Here is a 27,417-nt window from a genome sequence, read left to right as displayed (position 1 = left end):
GAGGAAGCAACAGCCCATGCCTCAAAGAGCTTATAGCTGAATAGCCAAACAAGCAATGTATGAGAGAGGGGGAGGAGTATTATTCCTATTTTACAGATGGGGAAACTGAGGCCAGCTGAGATTTAAGTAATTTGCCCAGGATCACATGGGGAGTCTATGGCAAAGCCAGGGTTTGAACCCAGGTCTTGTGAGTTCTAATCCAGTGCTTTAATTACAAAACCAGCCTAGCTGAGCTCTCTGTCCGTGCAACTGAGAAGCCCCTGTGTACCCCTCCAGTATCCTTGGCACCTAGCAGTAACTGTCAGTTCGGTTCCTTGGCCTGGGTGGGGTGATGTGAGGGGATGCTGGGTGCCCCTTGGCACAGGATCGGGTAGTTGGACTCTGGCACCACAATGGAAGATAGCTCTGCCCTGGTGTTCTTTGTTACCAGACTGCAGACTTCCAGAAGCTCCCTGGAGATGTCAGTCCAGGGAAGAATTGTCTAGGAGCGATATCTTGGAAAGTGGCCTCCCCACCCCCATGGGGCATCGTGACGTGATGGCAAGGCAGGTGTCACTGGAGCACAGGGGAAGTTCCACACGGCAGGTGTTTGGCATGGCAGGTGTTTTCAGTGCCAGGGGGTGTTCTGCAGAAGGTGGTTCCAGGTCGAGATCTTGCCCTTTTACCAGCTGCCGCCGCGTTGCTCATCACTTCCTTTGAAAGTGGTAACGGACAGGAAATGACCTCATTAGTCACCCATCAGGACGACGCTATGCATTTGCACTGCTGCAGGCTGGGATGATGTAAGGGGTCTCAAAGTCAGCAGGGTCAGGCCTGGCCAGAACCTGCGTGGAAGCCTGCTGAGCGTAGCCCAGGGGCTGCATTAAGGCGGTTTGGTGGTGCTATTCCCCGAGCTGGTGCTGCTCCAGTTCCCTAGAATGCCACTAGGGGGCACAGGTGCTGCTAGAATCTTTTTTTGGAAGAGGCTTAAAAGTGAGCTGCGGACTGACCATTGGGGCTCTTTGAAGACCCCATGGTGTGTTTTGTAAGTAGAGCATCCATCCCACTGCACAGGCCAGATTCTCATCTAGATAAAACTGCCTTCTTCCTTCCGAAATCCCCCTGCCTTTACGAGTGGATGGAGCATATTGGTTTCCTGTTGATGATGTAAAACCTGGCTTGAGTGACCTCAGATCAGCGCATTTGGCTGAAGCTCTGGGGTCAGGTACAGCAACCCTAGGTAAGTTTCCTTTCAGAGACACAGAGGAGATGGAAGGGGCCAGACAGGCTGGGAGTCTCTGTGGGAAGTGCTGAGCGTGATTTCAGCTTTCTCAAGTGATAAAGCGAGGAGACCGCGCTCTGATCAGGGCTGAAGTTAGGGGTAGCGCCTGAGGTTAGATTCAAGGCTGGATCACTGTGTGGGTTCAGATTCAACTAGAGGCAGTGATATGAAGGTATCCCCATATGCCGTTTTCACAGGGTCATGTCCCAGAACAGCAAAAACCTTGTGAGACCAGTTGATTGCATGATTTTTTTTGTTGCTATCTCAAACAGGATGCACATGTCTCCTTATATATGGGTGTGTGTGTGTGTGTGTGTATAAATGTGTTTTTTATGTATGGTTTTGTATGTATATGTACAAATAATGGTGATAATACTTTCTGCCCTTAAAATGGATTACTCTATGAATCTATGAACGCGTGTGCGTATATTTACATATATATACAAACACTTATTGTGTATTGGAATGCATTCCATTCTTGTTACAAAAAGACATTGTATTTATATGCAGGTTTGGGATGATTTGCTCTCATGAATTTTGATAGTTAATAACTTTGGTATATCTGCATGTATTTTTTCTAGTATTTATCTACTTTTTGCACAGCAGGAAGTGGAAAATCTTCAGGTACCTACAGTTTGTTCAACACTTCATGACATCAGAAATCCAAATTCTGCACTAGAAATCCAAATCCTTTTATTAATATTAATATTAATATTTTGAAAGATTAATTTCTAAACCGTTAGTTTTAAAATGCCGTCGGTGATGAGATACTGAATTATTTGCAGGAGCCACTGTCTGTCTATCATTAGAAATGCTGACATTCATCACATACATCAGTTCTGTCTAAACAGTGTTTGCCAGTTGGTTTTGCATGTTGCACCTAAAATGATTAGAATGGAAAGAGACTAGAGAAAGAAATTGTGTTTCTCTATGTTGTCAGTTTGTTTACATTGTGTATCTGACAGCACTTTGACTAGTCTAGTCACTTTTGCTGGCTCTCCTTTGTGTGTCTATTATCATTTCCCCAGCTGTTGTGTGGGTCTTTCGCACAACAACCGAGGAAAGAAAAATGCTTAGAAATATGTTGGTTTATTTTACAGCCACACAGATTGGCAGGGTGCCCAGGGGCAGGTTTTGGACTTTAGAACGACTTTGAGTTCAATGTAGGTGAGTCTTAGGTTTGACAGGTGTCCCGTTAAAAGAACACTTTGCGTCAGGTTGCATCAGCCCTGGCAGAGGAGCCCCCTGCCAGTGGTTACGCTCATGCTGGCACTTCTCCCTGTGGGATAACACTGAAGTAGCCCCCCAGCGTGGTGTTGAGAGGTGAGCTGTGCTGCGGCAGGCTGAGGAGCTCGAGAATTAGGGTTCTGAGTGCCGGTGACGCTTTGAGAAAGAATGAGTGAACCCGATCGTCCTAGTCCAAGTCCTCTGGCGAGGGGAGTCTGGTTCCAATCCTGGCGGTGCAACTTGTTTGGAATGTTGGTTGTCTCCAGTCCTGACGGCTGTTCCGTGTTGCCGTGCGTTGGCGAAGGGCTTGCCGCAGGGGAGACTGCTTCTAATGTCCCTGGTAGATGAAGTTGTTCTATGCAGGTGACTTTCAGCACACCCACAGGGCTGTTGCTGAGTTTATTGTTGCTCATAAAACACGTTGAGCTGTCTGGATGAAAGAAAGCTGTGGCCAACAGAAGAATTAATGTTCGCTCCAGTTGCCAGGGAAATCGCCTTTCTCTTTCCTTTCGGGTATTGCTCTGTCTCTCCCTGTTTTGGGTTAAAGGAGCGAGAGGATCGTGATCAAGCGTTTCTGTAAGGAAGCTGCCGTTGTTGAAGGCACTGTGGCTGCTCCAGGAACTGTGATCTCCCGTCTCTGAGCATTGTGGAAAGGCCATGGAAGCCATTAAGGATCTCGGAGCAGTGTGGAGCTGGCTGGGTGTAAGCAGCGTGTGATGCACACAAAGCGAGGGGTTGAAAGTGCCGCTGGAAATGCCAGGTGAGGTGGAGATGCTGAAAGCAGGATTTCTTTCTGATGCTGGAAATGCTGCTAGGCAAGAAGCTGGACTCTTTTCCCCTTGGAACTTGTAATTAATATGGATGAGCCCAGAGCGTGCCTGGGATTTGTGAATACATGGGTCAGCGCAAACCACAATATCAGGGTGGATTGGGCTAGGTCACTGGTGTGGACCTAGCAGGAAGCGTGACCCAGTGGTTAAAACAAGACTCATGGAACCTCTTAGGTCCTTCTCACTGACTCTGCTACTGACTCCATGTGACCTTGGTCAAATCTCTTAACTTCAGCTTCCTCATCTTTAAAATGGGATTATACTTACCTACCTCAACAGGTATAGTCAGGCTTAATTAAGTGGTCTAGATAATACTTAGCCCTGCCATGAGTGCCGGGGACTGGACTAGATGACCTCTCGAGGTCCCTTCCAGTCCGACGGTTCCATGCAGATGCACAAGTGGAGGGAGGCATTGTTGGGGCTGGAGGTGAGGGTGTGTTTTTAGCTGCCATATTCATAGGGCTGGGAACAATCCCAGGACAGGGGAGCTGCAGTCTGCATTAAGCACCCCAAAGGGCCTGGAATGATGGTGAGGTCATGGGCATGGCCGTGCCACACTTGCCATCAAAGCCAGTTTAACGAAGCCCCACCCACCCCCTGGGCTGTCAGCAAGGTTTGAACCCAACGCCTTCGCTGCCAACACACAGACTACTGCCACTTTTGTGTGAAAGATGGAACTCTGTCAACCGGTAGCAGCAGTAGGCTGTTTTCCTGCATGGGGACCAGTCACAAGAAGGGGGCACTTGGCACACATGCCTCAAGCATGTCACTGGTGTACTCTGCCAGGCCGGAGCTTTCCAGCTTCCCAGGTCCCTGAGAAGCCTTGGGTCACCTCCAGGCTTCTGGGTGAACGTGGCATGTGTTTGCAGCTCTGCCTGAGGTCACGGACTGGGTTTGATGTGCTCTCAATTTTACTGCCATAGATCCCAAGAAATAACCATTACAGGGTTCACGTCTGGCTTGGGGCCTGCTGAGGTGGAGGGGGAGATGTTTGAGGACAAAATGTGACCTTTGATCCCATGGGTCTGCTTTAACCGCACAATGGAGCAATACATAAAGAATGCTTAAGAGAGACCTACCTACCTGTGACCAGCTCCCTCCCCGTGCTATGCTGCTGAGAGAGCCCTGCATTTATGCTGCAGCTGATTTCCCCACTTGAGCACAAGAATGGGGCTGCTGGCTGCGTGAATTCACTGAGGGCCCCCTGGCTTTGGAATTTGCTCCCCAGCTTGATCTGAGATAGCCTGGAAATGGGGGATGCCATAGCACAGGGTAGAAGACCAGAGTTATTCCCAGGCACTTGGAAATGGAGGTGGGGGATCGCTGGAGAGGATCCCGTTTTGCTGCAGGGGTGAGTTGTGTTGCATTGAGCTGCTGCATCTTGGGTTGCATTTGTAAGCGACATCCGGGGCATCCTGGAGCAAATGCATCGCCAGGCATAGCCCTGTGTTAGCAATGTGTAGAAACCCAATTAAATACTAACTAGAGGAGATATCTGCTCTTCATTACCCAGGTGTAAATGGTGAGTAACCTCACTGACTTGGAATTACTCTCAGCCTCTAGTACTAGGTCTTCAGTGGCTTCCAATATGAGCATCAAAGGCGCTGATGAGGAGGGTGGTTGCAGCGTTTGGGAATTGGGTAGTATCCCTTTAAATAGTTTGGCAGCCCTCTAGCGGAACTCACTGTATTGTGTGTTACAGACCCCAGCAGAGTGTCTCTGTAGCTAAGCTTTGCAGGTTGTAGGTTTAGTAAATGTGGTTGGTTAGCCCCTACTCTGCCCCTGTGGTGCCTTTATCACATTTGCTGTATATGCCCCAAACGGCCCAGCGGTGCCACGCTCCTCCTGGGCTCTTCCTGAGCATCCCTCACACTGCAGTGGCACACCAGGCCAGCGTGGGGCACGAGAAGATGTGACACTCGTTTTGATCTTACTAATGAGCTCTTTAAGGGCATCCTGAAAGGCCTTGGTCACAAAGTGCAATGCAGCTGCGGTTACCCGAGGACAGAGCTGTAGATTAGCAAAAGTGACCTGGGGTTGCCTCTGTTCAAAGCCATGCGCGCAGAGTGGCTGTTTGATGCTTTATGTGATCAGCTACAAGAAGCGTAAAGTTTCCTTCGCTTACGGGGTGAGGGGGTGGGGAGTCCTTAGGCTCCCGTTGGAAGCAAAGGAAAAGTTCTCGCTGCTGCTGCTGCCTATAGGACACCGTGGAGAAGGCAAGTTGAACACTGGGTTCATTGTAGCAGGATGTTATTCTTCATTCATGAAATAAAACATGTCCTGCTTGTACAAACGCCCGTGTTCTCTCAGCCTGTTCCTGCACGGTTTAAAAATAACGCTGACAATAATGAGGCAGTCTGTGCTGCCTAGTAGTTAGGACACAGGACTCGGATTCAGAGGGCCTGAATTCTAGCCCAGTCTCAGCCACCGGCCAACTTTGGCCGAGTCACTGAACACCTTTGGGCCTCACTTGCCCTGTCTTTGAAATGAGGATTAAACCCTCCTCCCTTCCGAGCAGGGGCGTGAGGTTGAATCAATGAATACTTGGAAAGTGCAGTGAGAGCCCCGTGTGGAAAGTGCTAGAGAACAATCCTCAGTATCCTGGTCAAGCTGCCCCAAAATCACTAGTGATTTATGGGGATCTCAGTTCTTGGGTCAACTGCTTCAGATGCCTAGTTTTCAAAGGGCTGGTTCTTGGCACGGTCTGATGCTTAGGGCCCTTGGGGCATCACAAGTTATTTTTGAGAATCTCTCCTAATGTTCTCATGCGCTGAAATCCGGGAGCCATCAGAGAGGGTTTCATCTAGTTCTCAAGCTGTGCTGAACAGGGATTGATGTTTTTCGATGGCTTCCTAGCTCTGCGTTACGGAGCAGCTTGCTCGTAATCCATACCCTAGGCACATGCCATAGCTAGAGTCCGCATGTATTCCACAGACCCATGTTTACGTACGTACTCCACTACGCCTGTTTGCTGCAGAAGCGGCGCCCTCCTGTGAGTCATTAAAAGTATTCACTGGATGGTCTGTGTTTTTATTGACCCTGCTCTGAGAATGATAGAGACCTTTCTGTCTCCTGTATCCCCTGTTGCTCCGAGTGCCCTGGAGGGTAGAGCAGTGTATCGTTCCAGTTCAGGTTGCCAGTTTTGGTTGGATGTATTCCTGGAGATTTCATCACATGACATATTCCTTAGATATTAATCTTTAATTCCTTGCGACTTTGAGACAATCCTGGGGCAACCCTCGTTTCGGTTCAGATAGTGTTAGTAGCTTGCCAGGCACATTGGCCATGCTGGGGAATCTAGCTTTTATTTGAGAAGTGAAACAAAGTCATATTTCGGCTGCAGGGCAGGGAGCACCCTCTCATGTTATAATCTGAGGACTGGGGTTCGGCTACTCCCACTCTGCCACAGATTCGCCATGTGACTTCTATTTGCCTGAAGCTGGGAATGGGCAACAGGGCATGGATCACTTTATTACCTGTTCTGTCCATTCCCTGTGGGACACCTGGCACTGGCCACTGTCGGTAAACAGGATACTGGGCTAGAGGGACCTTTGGTCTGACCCAGTCTGGCCATTCATATGTTCAGTCATATCTCCTCTCTGAACTTCTCTCTACCCATCCATAAACTAGGGGCAATACCACAGTGGATTAGCTAGTGTGGGTGAACAGTATTGCCACCCTCTTGCATGGCATCAGGACTGCTCCTTTGCATGCCGTAGCTCCCATCCTGCCAGCAGAGATGATTTTTCAGCTCCAATAATGGGGACCGGTGCTCTCGGAGCAGGAGGGCCTGGCTCCTGCCCTCTCTGGTTCGGTGAAGTTCTAAGTGGCGCAGTGGGGCTATTGGTGTTCCCAGCTGGCTGTGGACAAGTCTGACAACATCGGGTCCCCGTAGTTCACTGCCCCTTGGCTCTGAGTTATCTCAGGGATGTCCTGTCTCAAGGGTGGTGAGAAGCATAGATTCCAAAGCCAGAAGGGACCATTGTGATCATTAGTCTGACCTCCTGCATGACACAGGCCATTGGACTTCCCTGAACTAATTAATTGCTCGTTGAATTTTATTTAAAAATTATGCTAACGAACCTCCGTCCAACTGTGATGTTCTCCCAAGCGTAGGCCCAGCCCAACTGCTGGGTTGGGTTCCGTCCCACACTCCTCCCCGGACCAGCTATACTGAGATAAAAGGAAATTACCTGGATCTATGCTAGGAAAAGGGGCAGAGTTAGCTAACACACGCTAGCCAACCCCCACTTCTTCTCCTAATCGGACAACCCCTTACATAGATCTCTGCTGCAAAGAGATGGTGGCTCTGGATTACAATAACATCTAGAGACCTTATCGTGCTGGGTGTTGGGCACACGCTCAGTCTCTGCCCCAAAGAGCTTCCAGTCCAAACCCAGAAGACAAAGAGTGGGAGGGGGATGCAAAGACAGTGAGGAAAAGGGCCTTGCCCGAGGCAGGGAGAGCACCCATGTCTCCTGACTTCCTTCCTGTATCCACTGGCCCAGGCTGTTCGTTGTTTAATGGTGACCTCTTGGCACGCAGGGTTAAGATGTTGGGACATTGCTTTGAGATCCTTGGCTGGATGAGTGGAAGGAAAATGCACAGTGTCAGTTAATAGGCACCAAATGACACCCCATCGCTTCCCCCACCCCGTCCTCTGACAGGTGTGGGACCCCAGGTTGCCTGGTGACCGTTCCCAGCTGTGGACTGGTGTCAGTATTCCCCATCTGTAAAACAGGGCTGGTCATTCTGGCCTACCTCCCTGGGGAGTGGGGGTCTGGGGCACTCCCAGGGAGGTAGGTCTGAATTGACTGCAGCTTGGGCTCTGCTCTGAGATCCTTTGGCAGAAAGGACAGGGGAAAGACCCAGGATGGTTGTAATTGATATTATTTATAGGAGGTGTCATGGAGACCTACCGCCCTGCATCATGTGTGGTGATAGTAATCCCCAAGGGTCCCTGTGACATAGGAAGGCATCTTTGCCTGTGTGGGGAAACAGATGCACGGGGAGATTCAGTGACTTGCCCCTAGGTCATGAAAGGGGGACTTGTGATAGAGGAGGGGAACAGAAGTCCAAATCTCCTGAGTCTCAGTCCTCTGCTTTATCCCCTCGCTCACCGTTCATGTGGTCACAACCCAACTCTATTAAGATATGAGATTATTATTTGAACCCGGTCTGTGTTTGTGCAGAGCCGACACTGTCTCTCCATCACCCACACTCCTCTCTCTGTCTGTATCTGTTGATCCTTCTGGTGACTGACCACGTGAGGGTGACGGTTGAACTGGCATTTGGAGCCTCCAGGTCGGTTCTCCCTCACCAAAGCCTTGCCCAGCAGAAAGATGCTTTCCCCAGACGCTAGCCCTACAGACTCCCCCTGGCTGGAGTCCTTCCTGCCTCTGGCATCACCTGCAATAAAGACTCTGTCATGCGACCAGCAGTGCCCACTTTGGTGGTGATGTGGGAGGCAGAGAGGAAGCAGCCTGCAGGTCCCAGGGCTGTGCAGGGCTGGGTTAACGCTCCCTTGTGTTTTGGGGGTCAGGAGACTCTCAGACAGCGGAGATGCTGTGTATGGGAGCACGGGGAGCACTCTTGTCTACAACTTCTTCTTTTTTGTTTCATTCGAATCTGGCCCAGGTCGGTGGTGGCTGAAATGTGTCACCCTTGGGGGTGAAGTGTGTGCAGTGAGCGGGCAGGGGCCTCAGCGCATACCCCACAGGTCATGTGCCTGCATCACCAAAAACCCCCGGCGCAATTGACACCCATCGGCTGCTTTCTTGGCAGCCTTCACCAAAGGACCAACCGCTCGACTGTCTGTGGGCAGGGTAAACTGGTCTTGTGTCCCTAGGGGCTGTCACCCCAAAGCCTTCCTAAGCAGTGTGGGTAGGATGCCTGCGTCGTCTCTGTCTAGTCTCTGGGATGTAATTCACTGATAGTCTGACCTGCTCTGTAACGCAGGCCAGAGAACTGCTCTGAAGTAACTCCTGCTTGAAGCACAGCCAGTCTTTTAGAAAAACATCCAGTCTTGATTTAAAAATTGCCAGTGGTGGAGAATCAAGCACGACTCTTGTTTAAGCTGTTCAGTGGTTGATTGCCCTCTGTATTGAAAATGTGTGCCTTATTTCCAGTCTGAATCTGTCTAGACAGAATTCCTGTCTTTGAGAAGAAAAGCATCAAGTATAAATTTCCAGGCTTCAATTTTGTAACCAGGTGTCCTAAGCAGGCAGGGAGGGCCAGTGGGGATGGCACTGGACTGCGAGTCAAGAGACATAAGAATGGCCCTAGTGGATCAGACCAAAGGTCCATCTAGCCCAGTATCCTGTCTGCTGACAGTGGCCAATGCCAGGTGCCCCAGAAGGAATGAACAGAACAGGGAATCGCCAAGTGATCCACTCCTGTCGCCCAATCCCAGCTTCTAAGACTTGGTGTGCAACCTGAGGGCAGATCCAGTCCCTCTCTGTGCCACTGGTAAAAGGAGGTTAATGGCACTTTTTTAACGTGCTTTGAGATCTACTGGTGGAAAGAGTTAAGGATTATTATAGACACGTGAAAGGGAACGTTCTCTTAGTTCCTTTCCTGGATGTCCATGCAGGATTTTTGTCCACAATATAGTTTCTAGGGCTTTAGCCAGTCTAGTTTTAAATGTCCCAAAAGCTGGAGGTCCCACCCTTCCTGTTGGGGAGTCAATTCCGTGATCTGATCTTGGGATAGTCTAAATTTTCCTTTTCCTCCTCCCCCTGGTCCCACCTCAATGTAGTTCTCCTTTAGGAGATGACACTGTTCAGCCATTTGACCCTACACCTGGCTTTAGCTTTCCCATGACCGTCTTCTCAACACATCAGCATCTTTACGGGCTGGATCCTCAGCTGGTGAAAATTATCATAGCTCCACTGACCTCAGCAGAGCTCTGCTGGCATATGCCAGCAGTGGATCCAGGTCCCTTGCACACTTACATTTAATTCAACTACCAAAAAACTCATGATTTATCTTTCTGTCCAAGCTGGAAGAAGGAGAAATTTTGAGTGTTTTGTTAACTTCTTGTGAAAAGCGCTTAGATACCATGGTGATGGGTGACCGTCTAAACCTAGGGAGAGAGAGAATTACGGTTTCCCCCTTGGTCATTGCTCACTAAAAAATGGTCCCATGTAACCTTTCCTCATCCCTACAGCTCCCTAGACAGACAGGAAGAATATAAATGATTCCCCTTCAAATTATCAACATCCTTCTAGTGGTGAGTCACCCAAGACTCAGCAAAGTCTCCTGTGTACAGTCTTGATAGAGTTGCATAGTCAGTGGCTGTTATACCCCTATGTGCTGATGAAGGATGCCTTTGTGCGTATATCCCAAGGTCATGTTAGCACTGGATTCTGCCATGTTGCATTTCAAACCTCTGTCTAACTGGCTGGCCACTATCACTTCAGTGTCAAAATGGCCATTGATACTTGCCAAGCTTCTGTTTTCTCTAGAGTATCTTTTTGCTGTGGGTCATTTTCCCCAGCTGCATTATCTTGTATTTTCCCATGCTCAACCTCATAATTATATCATGGTGGTATTTCCAGTTGTCTTCATTTCCTTTGTATTATTTCTAATCTTTCTAGGTGTTTGCAACTCCTCCCAATTCAGCAGCTGTATCAGATGTAGTTAAGGTGCTGTTTTGCTAGGATCACTGATATAAATCTGAAGATCTGCTCTAGGAATTATTTGGGGGAAAGTTTATGGCCAGTGTTATACAGGAGATGCGCCTAGATGATCACAGTGGTCCCTTCTGGCCTTGGAATCTGTGAACCTAGGGCACCAGATTTTGCCTCTTTCCCTCTTGCCATCACTGCATGTTTTGAGATTGGCAGCTTTACGGAGAGTGGCCGGAGAGGGGAAGGTGTGTTTGGCGGCTGGTGCCAATGGGCCTGTTCCCAGGGCACCTCATTCAGCACCACTGAATCTATTAGGAATTGAGACTGGGACAGAATTCTGAAACCAGGTATCAAGGGGGTGGCACAGAAGAGGACACATCGATGCAAGGGAGGAAGGAGAACTTAGTCAGGCACAGCTCAATGAAAAGAAAGGGGTGAAGTGCAGAAAGCGAAAACTGTATTGAAAGCCACCACCCTCATGCTACTGTCGTCCCTTGCCAGGCTGAATTCAGGCAGCTCATGGATGTGGGCACTCAATGTCATTAAAGTGTTCCCCTTCTCAGTCGGCTTCTCTCCACCCACAAGAGGGGCAGCGAATTCAGAATGGCCTCTCCTCTAGACCCTTCCTGTCTAGTCACGTCCCCTGCATTCTGGATCATCATCCCTCCAGTTAACCCTGCAGGCTGTGCCATGCCCGTTGCCTGGCAGGTGTCTGGGTGCAATAAAACACCCGTGGCCACCAATTCAGACTCACAGGGCTGTAGAATTACAGGGTAATGTGGGCTATGGGTCCCCATGACAGGGGAGGGTCCCAGAACCCAGGCTCCAGCCTGAGCCTGAATGTCTACACTGCAATTCAGCTGACATGGGCCAGCCGGGGCCGTTTTAGTGCAGTGTAAACGCTCTCTTAGAGTCCCTGAGGAATAGGTGCCCTGTGCTCTGGGATGCTTGCGGGCTGCTTCAGGAATTGATTAGGCCTAGTCTGTTACATCAGTTACGGGGTGTGATTGCTCCTCCTCCAGTTAGCCAGTGGGCGAATAACCTGTCCCCAGGGGAAGCATCTTCCTTAGAGGTTGTCCTGTAGCAGGACAGTTGCTTGTAGCTTTTCCAGTCTGTAGAAGGAACCTCGTTCATTGTAGGCTCCTCCTTATTATGGCTTCTAGTCCTCATCTCCTTACCCAAAATACGTAACCACCTTCTTCTCTATCGAAGTTCAGATAATGGACGAGCATCATGTTACCCTGCAGGCGGTGAAGTCAGACACCAGTTAAGACACCCCCCAAAAAACTCATGTTGTTGCAGTTCTTGGTTTCCCTACAAATCTGATGGAGGGCCCGGCTCTCTGCATAGCTCTCAAGGCTCGCTTTGCCGTAGTTTCCACTGAGATAGCATTTGGCTCACGCTGCCAAACGGTATTGAAAACAAGCCTGGAGCTGTTCAGGAAGTGATAAGATAAAGCAGGGTTATGATTTGCCTGTCTAATCCCAAAGCATCTTGCATTATTTAGCGTGTGTAGTGTGAGGTCACTAGCCCCTTGATCATTTTCATTAGAGGAGCCAGAGAAGATAATCACCCGCTCGGGAAAACCAACTTGACACTGTTTATTCAATAGTTTGGGTTTAGCTGAAAATAAACACAGGCTAATAATTATAGGGACATCGTTCGTCAAGGTCAAGAGGCTCCGAGAATCTCTCCTTTTTTCTCATATGTTTACAAAGACGCTGATTCTTTATGGGAGTGTTTTAAAATTCAAACCAAAAACTGCAGAGCTCTTGAAGGAAATTCAACACTATCCAGCAGTGTACATGAGCAGCCTGCCGTTAGCTTTCCAGCCATGCCCCTGGGGTGTGCGAGCTACCCTATGCTGACAGACCACTGCATCCAGCCTGGTGCATTTGGGCATCCCTACACTAACAAAACCAGTGTATGGGCACCCGACAACAACAGACCCCTGCGTACAGCCTAGTGCATTTGAACAACCCTGAGCCACCAAAATCTATACATGTGCCCTCGTGCGAGAGTCACTCTGTACTCACAGACCAGTGTGAGCACCCTGTGTGTGTGTGTGTGTGTGTGTGTGTGAGCAACCTTCTACTAGTGATTAAGTGCGCACAGATTGGTGCATGTGAGCGAACCTGCTGAATGGAGGAGGAAAGCATTGGAAGGGAAAGAGTTAGCAAGAAGATAAACCTTGTGCAAGGACAGTAAAGGGACTAAATTCAGTAGCGTCAGTGCCTGATAAGCAGCAGTCCGGGTGCTGGGGAGAGAAGGCGTTGAGGTCTCCTGCCCAGTTCCCTGACATAGCAGTGTTAATGGGCCCTGGGGACAGCTTGCTCAGGCAGGAGTGTCACTGGGACTTTGGGAGAGGAAGAAGAGGAAAACAAATGCCAGAGCAAGGCTTAGCTCTTATGCAGTGTTGCTTCAGTCATGTTCCAACCCAGAGGTGGCTTCATTTCAGCACTGAGTGAAAAAGTGATCTTATGTGCTGCCAAATGGCAGCTGTATACTTCTTCACCCAGAGGTGGCTGCATTTCATAGATTATTAAGGCCATGAGGGACAATCAAATTCACCCAGACTGACTCCCTACATAACACAAACCAGAGGGTTTCACCCAGCTAGGCAATCATTTTGTGTGGAGCTGGAGCAGATCTTTATAGAGAGAGAGAGACACTCCGTCTTGATTTAAAGACCCCAAGTGATGGAGAAACTATCAACCACCCTATTTAAGCACTTGGTGAAGTGATCCCTGTGCAGCGTTGCTACGCGCTGCTTAAGCAGCTGCCACGTTCTGCCTCAGAGGTGACTGCACTTCAGTGCTTGGTGCAGTGAGCTAGGATCGCTTTGGTGGCAAGGGGCAGAATAACAGTGGGTGGGCAGTAACCATTCTTCCATGCAGTGGCTGAGCTAGGAGAGTCCGTCACCCACACGAGGGATTTGAACTGGGTGCCCCGCAGTGTGGCCGGCTGACACAGGATGAATGCAGACCTAGCAATACTGACTGTACGTGCCCTCTCTTTGCTGTGGAACGGGTGAGTTGGGAGACCTGGCCTTGCTAAGGATTGGGCATATACAAGATGTAATGGCAAACAGGCAGCTGCTTTTATTGGGTGATCCAAAAGGGCAGAAGAGGGCAACAAAAATGATTAAGGGTGTGGAATGGCTGCCATATGAGGAGAGATTAATCAGGCTGGGACCTTTCAGCTTGGAAAAGAGACCACTGTGGGGTGATAGGATTGCGGTCTATAAAATCATGACAGGTGTGGAGAAAGTAAATAAGGAAGTGTTATTTATCCCTTCTCATAACACAAGAACCAGGGGTAACCAAATGAAATTCACAGGCAGCAGGTTTAAAACAAACAAAAGAAATATTTGTTCACACAAGGCACAGTCAACCTGTGGAACTCCTTGCCAGAAGGCCAAGACTATACCAGGGTTGTGCCAGGGTTGTGAAAGCCAAGACTATACCAGGGTTCAATAAAGAACTAGATGAATTCATGGAGGATAGGTCCATTGATGGCTATTAGCCAGGATGGGCAGCGATGGTGTCCCTAGCCTCTGTTTGCCAGAAGCTGGGAATGGATCAATTTATGACCTGTTCTGTTCATTCCCTCTGTGGCACCTGACACTGGCTACTGTCGGAAGACAGGATACTGGGCTAGATGGACCTTTGATCTGACACTGTGTAGCTGTTCTTACGTTCTAAAAGTCTCTCTCCTCAGCCGAGGCAGTTGGAATTGTCGTGAGCCACATTGGGCCGGGAGTCACTCCTTCCATGCGTCAGTTTCAGTAGCCTTTTGTGTGGTGATGAGATTCAGAGAAGCAGTTTGAATCCTCCCAATGGCTTGCGTGAGCAGGTTTGCAGTGTGCTAAACACATGCATGCACACAAACTGTTTCTCAGCATGAGAAAGACCAGGAGGAGAGGGAGCTGGTTGACAAGCTGTATTGAAAGCAGGATCATTTGGGGGTTGGATTTTTTCCCCCTCTGTCTTTTTGCATGACAGATAAAGCAAAACTCCTTTTTGTTTCTCTGGAACTTTGTGCCTGTCTCCTGCCATGGCTGTGTAGATCAAAACGGCTCGGAAAGTTTGGAAGCTGCCATGCGTGCCGCATGACTGTTTAAAACAAATCACAGAATTCCACTGTTTATTCGTTGCAAACAAAGTCCTGGTGCATTGCAAAGCAAAAATGGTATATTCTGTTACCAGCCCTCTATTGCAAACCCTCATTCTCAAAGGCTTCCTCTGAGGAACCTGACTGAAGTGGGAAGAGAATCTCTGAGCACTGGAGAGAGACGGTGCCCGGTGAAGTTGACCTTCTCCTGATGGCAGAGTGTCTGAACACCTAACTGGCTCTGCCTTGTAAAGCTTCACACTGTTTTATGATGTTATAAATAAGACCTGGTGCTGTCTGAAACAAACCATTAAAAATAAGTGCAGCCCGAGATCGGACGGGACAGAGCTCTTAACTCTCTAGGCAGCATCGTACTGAAGCAGATGCTGGTTTGTTAGGGCAGGGAGGGCAATATGGCTAGGGTAGAGAAGGTGGCTCTGAGTGCCTTTGCATGGGTTGGTTTATTGTGTGTGCCTCAGTTTCCCCATCCTCATGTAATAATGGACCTGACAGTCCCTCTCCTGCAAGAGAAGCCTTGAGGACAGGAATTATCCACAAGGATTCTCTCATGGACTTTCTCCGTGTTGGTCCATCGCATCTCCCTTGCAGCAAAGGCTGCAGAGTCACCCCATGTCTATGACCCATGCCCTTTGTCCAGGAGCTAACCGCTCTGACTGTGGCAGCCTGCGGGGTCCCTGGAGACGGGGGGTGGCTCAGTGAAGCCCCAGGCTGTGTAATCTTTTCCGTAGGGCTGGTGGTGGAGGTGTGACCGAGTGCATCTCCACTGGTCCCTTCCACTCCTTCCCTGGGCCACCTTGTTTCCATCCCCCCTACCCCACTTTGCATAGTAGACCTCTTGTCCATGAGTGGTCTAGGCCAGTGGCATTAGCTGGCCAGCGTCTGCCCTATGACCACGACTGTGCTTTACTGGATAGAGTCAGACCTGTGTCAAAGGCCCTGGGGACAATGCAGTTCTCCGGTAGATCAAGTGGCATCCTATGTTTATGAAATAGAAGGATGGGAGATCTTGTCCTGCTGTTGCTGCAAAGTGGCCACCATGTGCAATGAGAAAAGTCCTAGCTAGTCCCATAATGTTACAATATTGACCTAGGTGAAGATTTGGGCTAGAACATAAGAATGGCCACACTGGTCAGACCAAAGGTCCACCTAGCCCAGTATCCTGTCTGCCGACAGTGGCCAATGACAGGTGCCTCAGAGGGAATGAACAGAATGGAATCATCGAATGGCTTGTTCCCAGCTTCTGGCAAACAGAGACTAGGGACACCACACCTGCCCATCCTGGCTAATAGCCATTGATGGACCCATCCTCCTTGAATTTGTCTAGTTCTTTTTTTTTAATTCTGTTATAGTCTTGGCCTCAAGATCCTCTGGCAAGGAGTTCCACAGGTTGACTGTGTGTTGCGTGAAGAAATACTTCCTTTTGTTTATTTTAAACCTGCCTATTAATTTCATTTGGCGACCCCTAGTTCTTGGGTTATGCGAAGGAGTAAATAACACTTCCTTATTTACTTTCTCCACATGAGTGATGATTTGATAGGCCTCTGTCATATCCCCCCTTAGTTATCTCTTTTCAAGTTGAGAAGTCCCACGCTTATTAATCTCTCCTCATACAGAAGCCCCTGTATGCTCCATGCCCCTAATCACTTTTGTTGCCCTTTTCTGAACCTTTTCCAATTCCAATATATCTTTTTTGAGATGGGGCAACGACATCTGCACACAGTATTGAAGCTGTGGGTGTTATCATGGATTTATATAGAGGCAATATGATATTTTCTGTCTTATTATCTGTCCCTTTCTTAATAAGTCCCAACATTCTGTTTTGCTTTTTTGACTGCTGCTGCATATTGAGTGGATGTTTTCAGAGAACTATCCACGTTGACTCCAAGATCTTTCTAACAGATAGTTTAGACCCCATTGTTTTATATGTATAGTTGGGATTATGTTTTCCAATGTACATATCAACATTGAATTTCATCTGCAATTTTGTTGCCCAGTCACCCAGTTTTGTGGATACAGGAGGCAGCTTTGCAAGTTTATGAGGGGCGCCCCCCGAGGGTGAGGGGCGGCAGAGGAGAAAGCACAAAAGGGCTTGTTTGAAAACGTAACACATGGTCGACAAAGGCTGGTCTTGACTGGGGGTGGGAGTCGGTAGTGAGTGAGAGATGAGGGGTGGGTGGCGAGGGGCCTTGAACGTGAAAGAAGTGGGAGCCAGTGGGGAGATGGTCAGGATGACCGGCTAGGAGAATGATCTTCATGGCAGGGTTCTGACAGGACATGGGCAGGGAAGTCGCAGTTATGAAGAGGATGAGAGCTTGGGGAGAGTTTTAGCCTTGGAGATGGAAGGCGTGTCTGTCGTGGAGACTTTGTGCAGAAAAAATGGGCAAGGTTAACATGTAGTGTGGATGTGAGGACCTAGAGAGAGTCCAAGTCCTAGATGGCGCCCAGGTTACGGGCCCGAGGGACAGGCAGGAGGGTGGTGGTGTCCGCAAGGACTGAGAAAGGAGGCCGTGGCCAGATTCCCATTTTGGTTGTGCCAATGTACCTCAGGAGCAGCTCCTGTGATGTCAATGAGGTTACAGGTGTGAGGAGATCTGGGCCACATGCCTTCTCCCCAGACAAAATCCTGAGCCTTTACTCAGGGTTTACTCGGTCCTTGCTCAGTCAGAATTACCACGGGAGTCATTGGAGTGACTCCAGTTTTACACTGGTGTAGATGAGAGAAGAATTTGGCTCTTGGCTTGATCCAGCTCTTTTTGTCCCCTGAGTCACTCCACTGATCTCCGGGGAGTGATTTCTGCTTTACACCAGATCCCAGGCCCTTCCATGGTGACTCCGGAGTGAGGGGAAAAACTGGAAGGCCAGTTACCTGACATAAATGGGAGTGGCGCCAGATCTGTGCTGGTGTAAATGAGGTCAGAACCTGGCCCTGAATGAAGGAGTCTGGAACTGAGGCTCAGGATGAAGAAACAGGATATTCTTCAGGTGAGGCAGAGGGTAGAGGAGGAGGAAGGCAAAGCAGGAACATGGGGGCTGCTGAGGGTCTGAGGAAGCGGACTCTCAACTTGCCAGTTCTGTCTCACTGCGCAGCATTGAAAGAGCTGTGAATGATTCTTACAAAGGGCCTGACCTACAGACACCTGGGGAAAAAAGGACCCCAACTATACATACAATATGATGGGGGCTAATTTAGCTACAACGAGTCAGGAAAAAGATCTTGGAGTCATCGTGGATAGTTCTCTGAAGATGTCCACGCAGTGTGCAGAGGTGATCAAAAAAGCAGACAGGATGTTAGGAATCATTAAAAAGGGGATAGAGAATAAGACTGAGAATATATTATTGCCCTTATATAAATCCATGTTACGCCCACATCTCGAATACTGTGTACAGATGTGGTCTGCTCAACTAAAAAAAGATACACTGGCACTAGAAAAGGTTCAGAGAAGGGCAACTAAAATGATTAGGGATTTGGAGAGGATTCCATATGAGGAAAGATTGAAGAGGCTAGGACTCTTCAGCTTGGAAAAGAGGAGACTAAGGGGGGATATCATAGAGATCTATAAAATCTTGAGTGGTGTGGAAAAAGTGAATAAGGAAAAGTTATTTACTTGTGCCCATAACATAAGAACTAGGGGTCACCAAATGAAATTAATGGGCAGCAGGTTTTAAACAAATAAAAGGAAGTTCTTCTTCACACAGCACACAGTTAACCTGTGGAACTCCTTGCCTGAGGAGGTTGTGAAGGCCAGGACTATAACAGTGTTTAAAAGAGAACTGGATAAATTCATGGTGGTTAAGTCCATAAATGGCCATTAGCCAGGGTGGGTAAGGAATGGTGTCCCTAGCCTCTGTTTGTCAGAGGATGGAAATGGATGGCAGGGGAGAGATCACTTGATCACTGCCTGTTAGGTTCACTCCCTCTTGCGTACCTGGCATTGGCCACTGTCAGAAGACAGGATACTGGGCTGGATGGAGCTTTGGTCTGACCCGGTATGGCCGTTCTTATGTTCTTATGAAGGACCCGAGAAGAGCTCTGGGACAAAATAAAGAGCAGTGACAGAGTAGCTTGCACTGGTGGTGGTGGTGGTGGTGGGTGGCACTGTATATGAAAGAAAGGATAGAGTCAGAGAAAATAAACATCTTAAGTGAATCAAACAGTACCATAAAATCTCTGTGGGTAGAAATTCCATGCTTCAAGAACAAGAATATAGCGGTAGGACTGTACTGACCATGGTGGTGACTGTGACAGTGAAATGCTCAGGGCGATTAGAGAGGCTACAAAAACAGAAAATGCAATAATAATGAGGGGTTTCAGCTGTGTCCATATTGACTGGGTACATGTCACCTCAGGACGGGATGCAGAGAGAAACTTTCTAAACACCATCAATGTCTGCTTCTTGGAGCAGCTAGTCCTGGAACTCACAAGGGGGGAGGCAATTCTTCATTTAGTCCTAAGTGGTGCCCAGGATCTGGTCCAAGAGGAGAACAGAGCTGAACCGCTTGGTAATAGTGAACATTATGTAATTAAATTAAACATTTTTTTTGTTGGAGGAAGATGCCACAGAAGCCAACCACAATATCATTTAACTTCAAAGAGTGGAACTATACAAAAATGAGGAAGCTTGTTAAATGGAAATTAAAAGGAACAGTCACAAGGGTGAAATGCCTGCTAACTGCACGAAGACTATTTCAAAACACCATAATAAAGGCTCGAAGTAAATGTGTACCTCCAAATGGGTAAGAGGATTAAAAAACCCTGCCACCATGGCTAAACGGCATAGTACAAGAGGCGGTTAGAGGCAAAAAGGCATCCTTTAAAAATAGGAAGTAAAATCCTAACCAGTCAGGCCAGGAAAGAATGTGAAGACGCCTAGCTAAGGACACAAACTAACGGCAAAAAAATTAAGTATATCAGAAGCAGGAAGCCTGCCAGACAATCAGTGGAGCCACCGGATAATCAGGGTGCTAAATGAGCACTCCAGGAAGACAAGACTGTTGTGAACAGCTAAATGAATTCTTTGCATCGGTCTTCGCTGTAGAGGATACAGGTAAATCACTTCTCCTGAGCCATTCTTTTTAGGTGACAAATCTGAGGAACTGTCTCAGATTCAGATGTCAGTAGAGGAAGTTTTGGAACAAATTGATAAACAGTAATAAGTCACCAGGACCAGATGGTCTCACCCAAGGGTTCTGAAGGAACTGAAATACGAAATTGGAAAAAGCACAGAGAAGGTCAACAACAATGATTGAGTATGGAACAGCTTCCATACAAGGCGAGATTTAAAAGCTCTGGGAGTGTTCGTCTTAGAAAAAGAGACAGCTCAGGTAGGCTATGACAGAGGCCTACAAAATCATGAATGATATGGAGAAAGTGAATAGGGAAGTGTTATTTATCCTTTCACGTAATACAGTAACTAGGGGTCACCCAATGAAATTAATAAGCAGCCGATTTAAAACAAACATTCGGGGGTTAGGACTGGGGGTTGGCAGTGGAGCTGTGTGGGGCGTGCAGGGCTGGACTAGCTGGGTGGCTGCAGTTTGGGACCGAGGGCCATCAGCAGAAGTGCTTAGAGGAAGCTGATCCAGTGCCTTCCTCTAGCTAGAGCGATGAGCTCCTTCCATTTGACGAGAGCTACATTCCATCGCAAGCGTTTGGGCAATCTCCATCCACCTGGCCATCGGGAAGTCTCCACTGATCTGGTGACCCATCCTCACAGCTGGGTGCTCTTTGCCCAGCCACGGGGCAGGAGGAAGGGCTACTTCTCCACCTCAAAAGTGCCGATTTTATGAGATTCAAAAAGCAGGAGGCAGGATGGGCCGCTCTGTGCAAAGGTAAGCCGGGAGCTCAGATGGGAGCCCTAATGGCCCTGCTTCCCACAGCCCTCTGTCCGCGTTAACGATCTGTAACGGGGCTGTGTTTGTGTTAGCCTATTAAGCGCCACTGGGGTTCTTTGTAGACTTGAAAGTGTGAGGAATTTTGCCCAACCACGTGAAAACATTTCCATCCCCCTAATAGCCCCACGCACTGGCCTAAGCCTGCGGCAGCCGAAAAAGCTGGCCGGGAAATTCCACTTTTTCCCTAGTCTCCCATGCCGCGTTAATGCGGTTGCTTTGACCGTTGTTTGCATTTCCAGGGGATCTTGTCAGCGCACCACACCGACCAGGCTCTTTCCCATGCTTTCCTTTAGGCTGGCTTGGCGGAGCCATTGCGGGAAGCAATTTTCCTTGAGCCGAGCCGAGCGCCGCCTCGCTCGCTGTTTTAATGAGAATAATTTTGCCCTGGCTTGCGTCAGCCTCAGCCCACCTGCGGCTGGTCTGGCCCATTGAGCTGGGCCCAGGGTGTCCGATTAAGTGTTACTGAGTTGAAAGGTGTGAAAAATCGCACCAGGATTTAAATAGAGGGTGGGGGAGAGAGCTTTGCTGAGTTACGGAGGGACCTACAGATGTACGGTATCAGGTGCTTTTGATCTGTGGGGAATTAGCAGTGAATCAAGGGCTTGCTAATTGCAGGCACCTTGCCAGCATGTTAAGGAAGAAATGCTGCTTAATTATAAGGCACATGCCCTTGGATTTGTTCATTGAATTACTTAAATGTGTATTATAAAATCACATTCCCCAGGTGCCATGCCATAGGAAGGGGACATGCAGAGATAAACATCCACAGATGCATTATATGCTCTTGTGTGCATGTAAACACATGGCAGGTCACACACACTGTGTGTGTGTGTGTGTGTGTGTGTACAGTGCATCTGCCCCAGGTACATCCATAAACACACAGAAATGCATTATGTACTTGTGTGTGTACACACGAGCACATGATGCATCAGTTTGTGTATGTGTACACAGTGCATCTGGCCTACGTACATACGCAAGCACACAACACTGAGGGTTGGTTGTCTTCAGTGCTCCCGTGCCCAGCACAGCCAGGTCATGTATCTTAACTCCTTCTGCCGCATAGTCCCAGAGCTGACTCTTCCTCTCTATCCCAGCAGTGAAAACTCTCATTCATTCCCATCTCAAACACAGCAGTCTCTTCCTCACTGGCCTCCCAGCTCCCCTTCCCAGTCTCTCTAGCTTCTTGTCTGTGGCCCTGCTGGCACCATAGTACCTGGGCATCTACCGGGGGGATGATTTCTGTTCTGCAGAGGCCAGCCCAGCAGTTCTGCTTTGAGCGAAGGCAGGCGCTGCTGGATGAAGGGGGAGGTCTCTTGTGCAGCGAGTTGGAGGCTGGTCGCGTTTCCATTTGTCAGGATCTGTTCCAAGGAAGGCTTTGAAGACCAGTATTGATGCCTTGAGCTGGGTGCTGCTCAGAGAATCATAGAATCTCAGGGTTGGAAGGGACCTCAGGAGGTCATCTAGTCCAACCCCCTGCTCAAAGCAGGACCAATCTCCAACTGTTTTTTTTTTTTTTTGCCCCAGCTCCCTAAATGGCCCCCTCAAGGGCTGAACTAACAACCATGGGCTTAGCAGGCCAAGGCTATCCCTCCCCACCCATTGGGAAGCCGGTGCAGAGAACAGCATTTCGGGGTGACTTTCCTCGGTAACCTGTGTTGGAGCTTCCTCACGACATGGGGCCTCGTCCCCAGGTACACAGAGCTGTAGCAGCCGAGTCTGGATGTTATGGTTGTGTCCCGGTCGTGTGGCCAGATCTGAGCCTGCTAGGATGGGTGCAACCTCCTGGCCAGTTGCAAGTGGAAGTGTGTGTGTCTTTTGTAGTCTTGAAGGACGCCAGCCCTGCAGACCCATTTCACAGCCCCCTGATCCTCCAGCCTATTCAGATATAGCTGCAAAAATGATCTTCCAGGCTTACTGATCTGAGCACTTTACCTCCTCCCTCGACTCCAGCACATCTGCACAACTTCACGTCCTTGCCCAGCTCCGCTCTTCCCTACTGATCAGTCCTTAGCATATAACCACCCCCTCATCTGTCTCACCTGCCTGTCTGTGGCTCTCTGCATGTCTAAAGGGGCCATCGCCATGGCTTCTGGGCACTGATTTATAAGTATAGGTAAACTCCCGTAAGAGAGAGAGGAAGGTCTTGTGGCCAATACTTTGGACTAGGATTTAGGAGATCTGCATTCAGTTCCTTGCTCTGCCACTGCCTCCTGGTGCCCCCTTGGGCAGATTGCTTCATCTCTCTGTACTTTGCCATCCCCATCTGTGAAACAGGGATAATAAAACTTCCTTTCTCCAACCACTTGTCTGTTTAGACTGTAAGCTCTTTGGGGGCAGGGACTGTCTCTCACTGGGGCCTGGTTTACACTAAAAAGTTATGTTGACCCTGGTACGTCACTCAGGAGCATGACAAATCCATTCCCCTAATGTAGGAAAGAGTGACTGGCCATAGTGGGTCAGACCAATGGTCCATCTAGCCCAATGTCCCGTCATCTGCCAGTGGCCAACAGCAGGTACTTCACAGGGAATGAACAGAACAGAAAAGGCAATCAGAGGCTTAGGGACACCCGGAGCATGGGGTGGCATCCCTGACCATCCTGGCCAATAGCCATTGATGAACCTGTCCTCCAGGAACTTACGTAGTTCTTTTTTGAACGCCGTTATAGTTTTGACCTTCGCAACTGGCACGGAGTTCCACAGGTTGACTGTGCGTTGTGTGAAAAAACACTTAGGAATGTTTGTTGGAAAGCTGCTGCCTGTTAATTTTATTGGGTGACCATTGGTTCTTGCATTACGAGAAGAAGTAAATAACACTTTCCTGTTCACTTTCTCCACACCTGTCATCATTTTTGAGACCTCAGTCATATCCCCCCTTAGTCATCTCTTTTCCAAGCTTAACAGTCCCAGTCTTTTTAATCTCACCTCATACGGAAGCTATTCAATACCTTTAATAATCTCTGTTGCCCTTCTCTGTACCTCTTCTAATTCTAATCTATCTTTTTTGAGATGGGCGACCAGAACTGCATGCAGTAGTCAAGATGTGGGTGTACCTGGATTTATCTAGAAACATTATGGTATTTTCTGTCTTATTTTTTATCCCTTTCCTCTTGGTTCCTGTCATTCTTTTTTTTACTGCCGCTGCACATCGAGTGGATGTTTTCAGAGAACTGTCACAATGACTCCAAGATCTTTCTTGAGTGGTAACAGCTAATTTAAACCCCATAATTTTATATGTAGAGTTGGGTTATGTTTTCCAATGTGCGTTACTTTGCATTTATCAACATTGAATTTCATTTGCCATTTTGTTGCCCAGTCACCCAGTTTTGTGAGATCCCTTTGTAACTCTTAGCCAAGTCCAAAGATGACTGCGATCTTGAGTAATTTAAAGGGCTGTTGATTAATCACAGTTAACTCACGCGATTAACTCAAAAAATTAATTGCAATTATTCACAGTTTTCATTGCACTATTTAAATAATAAGACTATCAATTGAAATTTATTAAATATTTTGGATGTTTTTCTAGATTGTCATATATTCTGTGTTGTAGTTGAAATCGAAGTGTATCATTTTTGCTTACAAATATTTTCACTGTAAAAATAAGAGAAATCATATTTTTCAATTCACCTCATACATGTACTGTAGTGCAATCTTTGTCATGAAAGTGCAATTTACAAATGTAGATTTTTTTAATTTTTTTATTTTATATTTGTTACACAACTGCAGTCAAAACAAAACAATGTAAAACTTCAGAGCCTACAAGTCCTCTCAGTCCTACTTCTTGTTCAGCCAATTGCTAAGACAAACAAGTTTGTTTACATTTACTGGAGATAATGCTGCCTGCTTCTTGCTTACAATCTCACCAGAAAGTGAGAACAGGCATTTTCATGGCACTGTTGTAGCCGGCTTTGCATGGCTAGAATCTAAAATCGAAAGGTTTATTCATAAAGGGAAAAAGATAGAGATGAGAGCTAGAATTGTTTAAATGGAATCAATTACATACAGTAATGGCAAATTTCATAGTTCAGGGTTGTAGCAATGATAGAGTAAACTGCAGGTTCAAATCAAGTCTCTGGAGTACATCCCCCGCTGGGATGGGTCATCAGTCCTTTGTTCAGAGCTTCAGTTTGTAGCAAAGTCCCTCCAGAGGTAAGAAGCAAGATTGAAGACAAGATGGAGATGAGGCATCAGCGTTTTATAGACTTTTCCAGGTGTAAGAACCTCTTTGTCCTTACTGTGGAAAATTACAGCAAAATGGAATCTGGAGTCACATTGGCAAGTCCCTGCACACTTTGCTGAGTTACAAGGTGGGTCAGTTGTGAAGCTGATGGTCCTTAATGGACCATCAAGCAGGCTAGGCAGAGCTAACACCAACTTGTCTGGGATGTCTCCCAGAAACATAGCATAAGTTTGAAATATGACAGTATACAACTGCAAAATGATACATATATGTAGACAGCATAATCATAACCAACAACCCATAACTTGGTCTTAGGCACCTTATATGACCCCCTTTACATAAGATTTGGTACCACTACAGGACCTTGGTTGCAACCATGTTCTATATGGTCCCAGATTATCTCAATAATGTCACATGCTCTTCAAATTCTTTTCTGGCCTGCCTAATTATACTTCACTTGCCAGAGTTGTTTGTTTTCTATTTTCCTCAATAGGATTTAAATTCCAATTTTTGAGGGAGGTCTTTTTGCCTCTAATTACTTCTGTTACTTTGTTGCTTAACCACAGTGATGCCTCTTTGTTCCTCTTCCCAATTTTTTTAAATTTGGAATAGACATTTAAATTGAGCCTCTATTATGGTGTTTTAAAAAAGTTTCCATGCAACTTGCAGGCGTTTCACTTTTGTGAATGTTCCTTTTACTTTCCATTCAACCAGCTTCCTCATTTTTGCGTAGTTCCCCCTTTCTGTGATTAAATGATACTGTGGTGGGCTTCTTTGGCATTTTCCTGCAACAAAGATGTTAAATTTAATTATATTATGGTTGCTATTACCGAGCAGTTCAGCTATTCACCTCCTGGACCAGATCTTGTGCTCCATTTAGAACTAAATCAAGAAGTGCCTCCCCCTTTGTGGGTTCCAGGACTTGCTGCTCCAAGAAGCAGACATCAATGATGTCTAGAAAGTTTCTTTCTGCATCATGTCCTGAGGTGATATGTACCCAGTCAATATGAGGGCAGTTGAAATCCCCCATTACTGCTGAATTTTCTGTATGTCTAGCCTCTCTAATCTTCCTGGGCATTTCACAATCCCCATCACCATCCTGGTCAGTTGGTGTGTAGTATAACCCTACTGCTATATTCTTATACTTCAAGCTCAGAATTTCTATCTAGAGATTCTTTGGCACAGTTTGAGTCATGTAAGATCTTTACTATATTTAACTCTATCCTCAGTGGGGAGCTAAGCCGACCTCACCCCTAGTGTAGACCATACTCGGGCAACAGAAGAATTCTTCTGTGGACCAAGCTGTTGTCTCTTGGAGGGGAGGGGGGGATTACCTGTGCCGACAGAGAGACTCTCCCATTGGCGTAGGTCATGTCTACACTTCAGCGCGATAGCTGTGCTGCTGTGTTGTTTCAAGTGTAGACAATCCCTGAGAGGGTGCGCAGCACCCAGACAATGGAGTTCTGATCTCAGTTGGCACCTTTAGGGGCTACCACAGCATAAACAATTCTACAAAAGCTTGAAGGGTGAGTCCCAGACTTTCATCAATGTGGGAGGTTCGGCTCCATTCAGGGTCAGGTTCCATCCATGTGATTTTTGGAACTGAGGGGTGGTGGGGTTTGAAGAAAGTCTCAGAAGATGGGCCCTGGGAACAGTGGTGTCCAGGACCTCGAGAATCACAGTGCAAAAGGACGGTTCCTGCCCCAAAGAGCTTACAGCCCAGTGAATGTAAGATCCCTATTATGAATGTTCAGGGTCTCTTGCTGTCCTTAGAAAGCCTCATGGAAGAATATTTGTTTAAATTTTGAGAGGAAGCCATGGGTTCCCTCTTCTTGGAGTGCTGATGTAAAGGGCTTTGCTTTATAGATTTAGCAGGTTTGTGCAATCAGCCGGCATCCTTCAGAATACAGAGGGCTGTGAAATGTCCGGCCGATTGGAGGGGCAGCATCCAAAGTGCAAGGAGGGGGAGTGAAGCATCGGCATTGCCTTAGGAGGGAAGCAGGTGAGACACAAACTGGGAGAAAGAAGAATTAATGTTTAAAACCATCTATTTTATCAGCCCCATTCCCTCCAAACCCGTCCTCAATTAAAGGCTGTAGGTCCCTTGTGCCCCTTGCTGGATGTCCTGACCCAGCCCAGCTACAAACCGTTTGCAGCGATAATTATCCTGCACATTCAAAAGTTAGCTGTGGCGACCTTCTCGGTTGTGTCCTGCGGCTCCCTGGAGGAAATAGCTTGAGCTGAAATGACTTTGTAGCTCTGAAG

The 27,417-nt window shown here is 47.8% G+C and overlaps 1 protein-coding gene across 5 annotated transcripts in view; it reads left to right on the top strand.

The window, feature by feature from the left end:
* CNTFR (ciliary neurotrophic factor receptor) overlaps window positions 1-27,417 on the top strand; it is a 474,506-nt gene that overhangs the window by 4,085 nt on the left and 443,004 nt on the right. The gene's annotated exons all lie outside the window — the stretch shown is intronic.

Source organism: Gopherus evgoodei, chromosome 6, assembly GCF_007399415.2.
Source record: "Gopherus evgoodei ecotype Sinaloan lineage chromosome 6, rGopEvg1_v1.p, whole genome shotgun sequence".
Lineage (NCBI taxonomy): Eukaryota > Metazoa > Chordata > Testudines > Testudinidae > Gopherus > Gopherus evgoodei.
Note: the sequence above shows the minus strand (reverse complement) of the source record. Positions and strands in the feature narration are given on the sequence as shown.